We start from the raw sequence: 9,840 nt of genomic DNA, 5'->3' as shown, positions 1-9,840 counted from the left end.
GTAAGATGAACAAAATAAGAAAAAAAATATTTTTCATTCTTCTCAGGCAGTAACTAAGTGTTTTATGATCAGCAAATCCATTCACTGATAGTTTCCAGTTTTATAGAAAATTGGACTAAAGAACTATTACTGTGAAGTTCTGAGTTACATTGCTTCCTATGAATTTCAGTGGGTGCTTACCTGTTTTCCAGAGTCTGTAGATAAAGCCTCAAGTAATTAGGCTTTCAGTGCACACTTTAGAAGACAGAAGCTTAAAAGCCCATACTTCCATTGGACACTAGCTTTTGCCCAAGCAAAAAAATACTTAAGTGTATATAAAATATAAATATATGTGTATGACCGATTAACGTGAGTATACTTTCAAGTGTATATGACAAACAAAATTGAAGGGATCTTAGCTATTCTTGCCAACATTCCCAGTTAGGTGACATCACCCAAACTTTCTACATTGTTTCTTTATTCTTTTATCTGGATATTTACTGTTACTGTTTACAGCAGCTTCTTGATCATTTTACTCTCATTTTGTCTGTTGTTTTCTTATTATTATTAAGAAAAATACCATTTATTTTACTTAACGGTAACTGAAAACTGCCCCAAAAGTCACCAGCAACTACCAAAAAAAAAAAACTTCTTCCTTATGGAACTGGGCCAGATATCCCACGTGATGGAACAGCTAATGAACAAATTAATTTGCTTTCCAGTTACGATACAAGTTGTTATTAGGAGTACCTGGTAAAAAAGACACCCTCATAGGGTGGCAACTAGAGGGACTGTGTGTTTTCTTTAAAGAACAGTTGTGAGGAGCTGATGTTAGTTGCTTAAAGCAAAGTCTCTGCACACCCTACCTGCAAAAGGGAAAACGTTGGTCCAATAACTAAAAAGGTCGTGGACTAGTGAGTTCAGACTGGGTTCCACTTAAGGTTCTGTGATTCAAACTTTCTGCTGCTGCCAATATGTATGAAACTGAAACAATACAAGCAAAAATAGGGGAAGAAGTAGTCAAAGCACTGTTTCCTAAGGTTGAACCACTAAAGAATGTATAGGACACGGACTGAGTTGTTTCACAACTGCTGAGTATTGCCATAGTCACAAGTACAATATCTTTAAAGAGCTTTTTTTTTTTTCTGGAAGAAGTGTATATTGATCTCATATGGATACATCAGTATCTGATCTGTGTTTTCTGAATCTTTTCCATATCTCCATGATCTGGAGAAATTTAATTAGTCCCTGTTAAAGGGAAGAATTTGGACTTCCTGAAAAAATTGTACTTTTGTAGAAAGTATGAATAGTGTAGTAATTGTCAAATAGCCCTATTCATGCCTTCATTCATCTAAGAAAGTTTATGTGTATCAACCTGAATTGTAGGTGTCTCCTGATGCGCAGACTGTACAGGTTATGAGTACTCAAAGAACGAAACATGCATTCCAGCATTTAAAATCAGTATTAGAGATATTTGAAGGGAACATCTTTGTTTTGCAATTATTTCACAATCTTAAATTTTCAGAGAGGGCTACTTGAAGTTCTCTTGTTGCTAGATTTGGCATTTATGCAGTTATAACTCTAGCACTTATTTCTGCTTTATTGAAATTACAAAATGGTGACTTAAATAACCTTCAGGAGCACCAAAAGACTTTTCTGTCAACTCATTCTGATCCTTATAGAGAAATACATTCAAAGTAGTCCAACTGTTTGTTGTAAATAGTTGTTTTGTGGACTACAGCAGCATGCTTCCAGCATTTGTACTTCAGCAAAACACTAATTTTTTTTTTCCACTTCACCATGACCTCTTGATGATCAGCAATCTGGACAGAGAAGCAAGATCCACATCCCAGAACTGCTGCCTCTGTCTTTATTCATGTTTTTATTAGTGCAGAAGGAATTTTCCAGTCAATGCTTAGGGACTGAAAAGTTAGGAAGGACTGGCTTTTCTTGGTAAGATTTGCTTTAATTTAGAGCAAAAAGCATATAAGGAGTGCACATCTCATCTTTCTCTAGTACATCCTCACTGACAAGGCTGCTGAGCAGTAAGGAAGAAGATAAGAAAGCACAAGCCAAATAAAAAGCAGTAAAATTTTGTAATCGTGCTTTAGTAGTTCCAACTAGTGCCCATTGTCCCACAATTTTCAACAATTTTTACAAAAGACTTTAAAAGTATTAGAACAATATTTTACAACTTTGAGAAGGAAAACGTCTATGAATTAAAGCACAATAAAGAGCTTCACTGTAGAGGTCATAATGATTGGCCTATAAACCAATGCAGAATTTTGGACAAAAGCCTGCACTATATCTGCCTTATTCTATCTCAGCGAAAGTTCTCCCAAGGGTGGAGAATAAGTAAAGATTATTTTTAGGAAGGGTCCCATTCACTAGCCACAATTCATGCAAAGCTAAATTAGCAAGGCCCTCAAAAGCAAAAGTGACGTGGTTATTCAGTGCAAAAAATAGTAAAAAGAGTGTTCTGGCTTGTTAGTGCCATTCAAATACAAATTAATTAAACTCACTTGTCAGTATTACTCCTGGTAAGATACTCCTGAGAAGGGATATTTCTAAAGTTTTCACAACAGATCGCTGTTAAGACAAACCTGGCTGGACTATCTCAGCAGTTTTGTTTGTTTATATGATGAATAGCTATCAGGCTTCTGAAAAGCTTCTCCAAATGTTTTGAAGGAGACTGTAACTAGTTTGGAATGTCCTGTTCTAAGTTTTGGACAATGACTTGTCCAGCACGGAAAAACAGAGATAAAGTTGTAGCTGGTAAAAGAGACTCTAACCTCGTTCCAACTATAGCTCTGACAAGTCAGCTGCTGATCACTGGAAATTAGAAACGTTTCCTATTTTTAAAATGTAACATCAAAAGCACAAAATAATTAGCTATGATGATACGCTGTGTTTGCTTAGATAAACGTCCATGTACTATCTCTAGGCTGCTGCCCTAAAAATATGTGAATGATGTAGCAACAGTGATAGAAGTTGCAGAAGCTACGTACTAGAGGAATAATATGGGAAGGAGTCCATTTCTGCCTCTTCAAAGTCAGTCATGAATAACTCTTTTGTGTATGCGTTTTACAGGCGTTTCCAAGTCTGAAGTCACAGTCATCCTAGTGCTATACCTGACAGTTCAGTGACAGAAAGAAAGAAGCGCATATTGGATGATGTTCTGAAAGAACTGCTAAGAGAGAGCATCAAAGTGACGGATTTGGTGCTATACTGGAAAAGTATGAATATGCTCTAGGAGAGGGAGGCTCTGTAAAAGAAGAGAGATCATGAACTGCTGTGGCACCTACCCATGGTAATGCAAAAGGAAGTGTTCACTAATCCAAGAGTCTTGAAATCCTCCCAAACGAGCCAGTCTCATTTTTATGCCAATAGGGGTTAATGTCCCAAACAGATTACTAAATTCATAATTCAGGCCTCCATAGTCATCTGCACAGTGCAGAGTTCCCACCCCCAAGTACACATGCAATCCCCTCTGACTTATTTATTATCTGTTCTATGTCTGTATCAAATGGGCAAAAAGAGGTGGAAGAAAAAGAAACGAGAAATGCAGGTGGGGTTTACTAATTGTGCTCCCTGAAATCTTTGTCTATATTACAGATTTCCATAAAGTACACTTTATTTTGCTCGATCTAGTTTGCTTATTTAACACTTTGTAAGCTTTTAAATTTCTTCAGTTCTACTTTAAAAATAAATAATTTGTTCATGGTTAGCTCATAAAATGTACTCTTGCTGTTCATATTTCAGTTCAATGAAATTTTGTGCTTGTTATTGTTATTGAATGTTCTAAGTATTTTGCAATTTGCAGGATTAGGTTTAGATAAGTAAAGATAGGTTAAAAGAAATATTTATTTTATGTGAGTTTGTAGGTTATAGGGAGACGAAATGCGTTTTATTAGACCAGCTCATACAACTGGAAAGAATGGACAAGTTTGGGGGCCTAAAAATCCTTTCTGTGGAATTATATGTAACATTTTTGTGATTCCATGCATGAAACTAACAAGCACTATGAAACTGATACTTTGGAATCTGTAACATTTCAACATAAATCTGGAAACTTCATAGATATTCTTTAACTAAACACCAGTTTTTGAAAATACAACAAGAGATATTTGATTGTTTAAAAGACAATGAGTAAAGGATTGAGAGCTATAGATAAAATGATTTTTTACAAGCATGTAAAAATGCCCCAAGATGTATAAATACTGTACTGTGCCATATAACCTTTTTTTGTGCATAAGGGGCAGATTTATGATTTTATTATGTGTTGGCTTGAAATAAAGAATATATAGATTAATTTCATTTAAACAAGCCACAGAAAACTTTGTAAACTTTTAACAAATATAAATTTGAGATGACCTACTTCTCTCATGAGTTAATGATAATCTGGCATCCTTGGAAGCTCATGCATGAGTGCATTCATCAGAAAGAAAATGGAGTGTTTAGATCGTCACCCTCTCTTACATGCTTTGACTTGCAAAACTTAAAAAACATTGATGTTTCAGTTAGCATTGTCACTAGAATGAGCAACCACTTAAATCCTGAGAGCAGGTCACATTAAATCCCTCAAATTAAAGCAAACCATCATTGTAGAAATGATGTTCAAGTCAAGTTTTTTCTCTAAATTACCAGAGTGCAGTGTCTGTTTTTAGAATAAGCAGAGACTAGGAAGAATAATGAAGAAATACATCTGCATCCCACTCCACTTGGCTTGGCTTTCCAGTCTCTACATAGATGTTTCTAACACTTTAGTAAGTAGTAGGTTTGAAATGTCAGATACTTTACTGAAACTATTTTCAGTTCCATAAAACTGTTTTCTTTATTTTTCAAGTCTCATTTGGAACATGAGACATCCATCAGCTCAAAGACTAAGACTTGCTAGAGCGAACTGCATTTTTCCTCTGAAACAGTTAATGAATTTATAAGACCACATATATTTTAAAAGTAAACTAATCAAATACCAAAAAAGTAGAGTGTTGAATATCTGTTTGGACATAGCCTACTACATTTGACAAGCCTCAGAGCCAGCTGAATAATCTACAGAAAAGGAAAAAGCTACTGAATAATGATTTGACAGAATTAGTCTAATCTATCAAGTTATGTATCTGGCTAGCCTGCCCTGTTGTCTCTCTGGCAATTCTGTTTTGTTTTGTTTTGTTTTTTCCACTTCCCTCTCTTACTTTCCTGCAATAGACTCTTCTATGCCTCTTTTTGGAATTGTCTTAAGGTTTGTGTGCTCCCTTTCTCTGCTAGCGGGCATTTGAGATATTTAATGCTATTGCAAGCTCCTGGAATTGTCAACCCCAAGCATTTAGCAGTCATAATGAATCAAAACCAAAATAGTCAGGAGATTTGCTACAAGATAGTATTTAAAAAGAAAAATGGATTCCTGGTCTTTTTATTTGCCTTACATTTTCTCATTTAAGTGTATTTACCTTCATGTTTTTGTCATGGAAGAGGGGAGGGCGGGAGAGGAGAGGAGCTTACTTATATAATTTCTCGATTGGTAGCTGGGATTCCAAGAAAGATATTAAATACCATGGGAATGCCTAGCAGAAACGATTTTGATCAACTAATCAGATCTCAGGTATAACACAAACACATCAGTCATGAAATTTCTTTGAACTGATACCTGCTTGCATAGGAGAAAATTTTTTGAAAAGTGGGTATGAAAAACTGCACTAAGGAAGAATCTACTACAATCTCATTCAATTTATTAATTAAAATGTGTGCCTTCATTGTTAATTGCTCTATTTGCAATATGCTGCCACTGCATTTTTGGTTTTGTTTTCTTTGCTAGGCTGAAGGACTCCTTATTATCAAATTTCTCTCCTCCCTCTAGCTATTTCTACAATGTAAGAAAGTCATTCCTTCAGACAAAACAACAAACCTAAATCTGTCCTTGTAGTAAGTATAGCAATGCATTTTTGTAGTTCCAGCTCTTACCTCATTCATCAAGATGACTAAATATACTGGAAAAGCAGAAAATGGTTTTTAGTAATTTCTGTAACAGCAACATAAAAAAGCAGTGTAAAAACAACTTGACAGGAACTGGATGTCCAGATACTTCTGGCTGAATCAGATTAGTAGTTGGAGAGTAAATGCGAATATCAAAATCACAGCACAAATTTAATCAACAGTTGCTATGATAACAAACTATAAGCACTGAGTATAAGAGTGATGTGATACAGCATGGGGAAAACCTTCTGCTGGCATGAGTTTACTATAATCCCATTGCTATGAGGGGAAAAGTTATAAATGTCATGCTAAATGAGTTGCACAAAACTTTCATATTACAGTACACTATCCAGTCATACATTTTAACGTAAAAACAATGTGTTTTTTTTTAAATCTTAGGTTACTTTCAGAAAATATTCAAGTATCACCTCATAGGCATCTAGAAATTTCAGTGAAATAAGTTGCTGAATGAAGATTGTTTACCATCCTATTCTTACAGCAATAACAATTTCAAACAATCTCAAACATTATCACCTAGCTCCATAGAGCACTACAAGAATTGCTGATTATAATCTAATTAATTGGAAAGCAAGGGAGCAAGCACTGATTTGCTGACCCCAGAACAGCAAAAATATACCGCAAATGCCCATTCTTCTCAGTAAAATGATGACACCATGGGAAAAAATGTGAGTTCTATGGTGTCCTTAAGAGGACACTAAATTCCATGATGGGATGACTGTCGGGAGTGAGGCAGTTCATACCTGTTAAAGCTATTATCTCAGATTTTCTGTAGATTCAAGAATGTGATATGCCAATTTATACTCAACCTTAAATATTTGTTTGCAACTCTAAGAAGAGAAAGAAGTTGTAAACAAATACTCAAGCCTGATCTATCCACAAGGTATATATCAATTTAACTGTTCATAAGCTTTCAGCTAAATCACTGTACTATCAGTACAGTTAGACTGATTTAAGAATGTCTTACACTGGGGATATCAACAGATGAGCCCTACTAATTCATGCTGTAACTTTTAAGATGGCTTCAGGTGCTGTTATTCTCTCAGACCCTCTGTCACAGGCTAGTATCTCCTTAAGATAGACAGCAGAATGGAAATACACTTGTGCTTCCGCTGCTTTAAGGAAAATAATACTGATGCTTACAGTTTTGACAAGTCCTTGTGACTCTTGCTGCAGTTGTTAAGAAATTAACATTCCAGTCCTTTGGCAGAAGTTATTGTCCAACAGCAAAATTGGCAGAAGGAAACAAGGGCCAGGACTCAGTTACTCCAGTGTGAAACTCAGTATCTGAACTAAAACTATCAGAGACAGGGAGTTGGAGTTCAGGTCCTGCACTCACAAAATCTGTCAGACAGAGCCTATCACTGCCCTTAAATTGTGAATGGACCACAGTATTCCTGAAAACAGTTCATGCCTCATAAGATTGCTGGGCTATAGTCACATTTTTATCCAAATGTGGTGCACAAGCTGGTCCTATATTCACATGTTATACGACATCTCAAGCAACCTCAGTTAACGTGTTAATAAGTACCTGATTCTACTTACATAACGTCCTCCAGCACTGTTTTTTGGAAAACAATAACAATATAAATGAAATGCTACCCCACAACCCTGCCCTAACATATGGAATTGTTTGTGTCATTCCTTAAATGGCACACTGTACACTGTAACACAGCTACAAAGATTAGTAACTGAGTTTAGTATCTTCACTAAGAAACAATATTGTTGTATCTGCCAATTCCTGATTGTGCAGATATCATCAGACATACTAACTTGGGTGATCAATCTCATGGCTTCAGTAACAGGTTTTTTTGCACCACGTAAATCTATGCATACGACTGTTTTCAGAATAATCAGCCTTTAATACATTATTTGGATGAATGAAGAGAGTACCGTCTCTTTTTATAAATACAAGCTGATTCTTACAGATATGCAAAGATATGCGTTACTCTGCCCAGCTGCCCAGAACTGAAAGGCCTAAAGTAAGATTTTTACTGTGTGTTTTGCTGGTGTAAGTATATTTGCCAAGGGTCCAGAGAAATGTAATCTCTGCCCGACATGATTTCCTGTGAGAGGATGTTATTACTTTGGTAATGATACTAGTTATGAAGAAGAACACAGGGAATGAAATGAGGGCATTGTCTTGACATAAGCTATGTCCAAGCTTTGCTGGTAATACAGTGGTGTAACAAAATATTTTAAAATTATTATAGTATCATATATATGGTAATATATTACCACATAAACACTTTCTCAGATGCCTTTTACTAAATGTGTAGTTTAGCTATATTGGTAAACCCTCCCTACATCATACAACAAAAATATAGCAGGTTAATGACATGGACAATACCATTTGAATCTTGCAGAATACTGACACTAAATAAATAAATCATAACAAGTATTGTAATCTTACCAATCCTGTGAGTACTAGATCAGCATAGTTTCTTCAGAAGCCGGGATTGAGGGTCGTTCTGCTGTTACCAACCCCTGCTCTGCCCTCAGGTTGGACAGGTAGATGTGTGTAGGGAGAAATACCTGGTCACGGAGAAACAGCCCATGACAGAGGCTTCTGTGCAAAGGAGCAGTAGGAGTCTTGGACCTCTCCTCTTCCCTGTCTCAGCTGAAGGTGCAAAACATCCACCCCAGAACAACACTTTCTTCACCTGTCCTCTCCAGGGATCCATGGACCTCTGCTTTAGTTTTAGAGCTGTAGTGCATTGCTGGGGAAAGGAAGAGCCTCGTCTGCCTCCAGTCACTTTGCTTTCCTCCTGGCAGTGCGGAGAGATTGTGCAGACAGCCTTAGCGCTGCAGAAGGGGAAAACTAGGCAAGACAAGCACAGATGGGGCACAGTGGGACTTGCCTGGGATATCCTAAATTGTGCTATGTTATATTGCACAAGGCAGCCACGACACTGTTAACATCTGATGTTTTGGTGTTATTGGCGTCACGTAGATTTAAATCACAACAGTCCCAGGACAGACGATCCCTGATGTGAATACACACAGTAAGCCACGCAAGCCGTGACAGGCTCCTTCCTCAGAACGCAGGCTACCATGGTCGCACCTCACTACTACGCCGATCCCACGCAAAGCAAAAACAGCTGCAGAGAGTTTCCCTCATTTCCTTTCTGTTCCTCTGGTTCTGATGTGTGGTTTGGGGAGTCAAGGGTGCATCCTTCCCACTTCCGCCCACACACAGCATTGCCTTTGGCGTCTCTTTTCACTCTGGCGGCCAGCTTCCTGTTTCTGCTCTCTCATGTAACTAAATTGCCTAAGTTTGGTATGTCTTGTGACACTGAGCAGAATAAGACCCAAATACTTTTATGTAAGGGGGCCAGAGTCCATGTAGGAAACGTAATATCTGTTTTACATTTGCAATGCTCAGTGAATCCAAAGGGAGCTAAAGAGGATCGTCACCTCAAAAAGTGTGCCCCAAGTGCATTGGTGAGCATCTCCAAGTCAGGCGCTTCTCTTTAAGCCTGCATTTTCTGCATGTTATCTCTGTCATGCTAGCGTTCCTTTATCTCTCGCAGCTTGTGACTGCTTGGGTTTATCTTTATAGCAGGTCCATAAACTCCTTGCCTGTTAGTACCCGCGGTCACCACATCCACCAAGCCCCACTAGCACCGAACGTCCAAAACCTTCAACCGTTCACTGCCTCCCAAACGTCCAAAACCGTCAAATGGTGAACTGCCTTGCTCCAGCAGGGAGCCAGGGGCAGCGGCCTGGGCCGGGCTGGCACAGAGAGGCCACTTGTAATTCAGCGTTCAGAACGTGAAGGAAAGAACAACTTGTCAAGTTTGTAAAAACTACGTTAGGAAAAAAAAAAAAAACCCAGAACTCGTCGTTAAACAGCAGCGCCGAGAAGCC

At 37.7% G+C, this 9,840-nt stretch overlaps 1 long non-coding RNA gene across 1 annotated transcript in view; it reads right to left on the bottom strand.

Annotated features, from left to right (window-relative positions):
• The window catches only part of LOC138067645 (uncharacterized), a 68,253-nt gene that overhangs the window by 20,993 nt on the left and 37,420 nt on the right, over positions 1-9,840 (bottom strand). The window lies entirely within an intron of this gene.

This window comes from Struthio camelus, chromosome 6, assembly GCF_040807025.1.
Source record: "Struthio camelus isolate bStrCam1 chromosome 6, bStrCam1.hap1, whole genome shotgun sequence".
In the NCBI taxonomy this organism is placed as follows: domain Eukaryota; kingdom Metazoa; phylum Chordata; class Aves; order Struthioniformes; family Struthionidae; genus Struthio; species Struthio camelus.
This window is presented reverse-complemented; position numbering and strand designations above follow the sequence as displayed.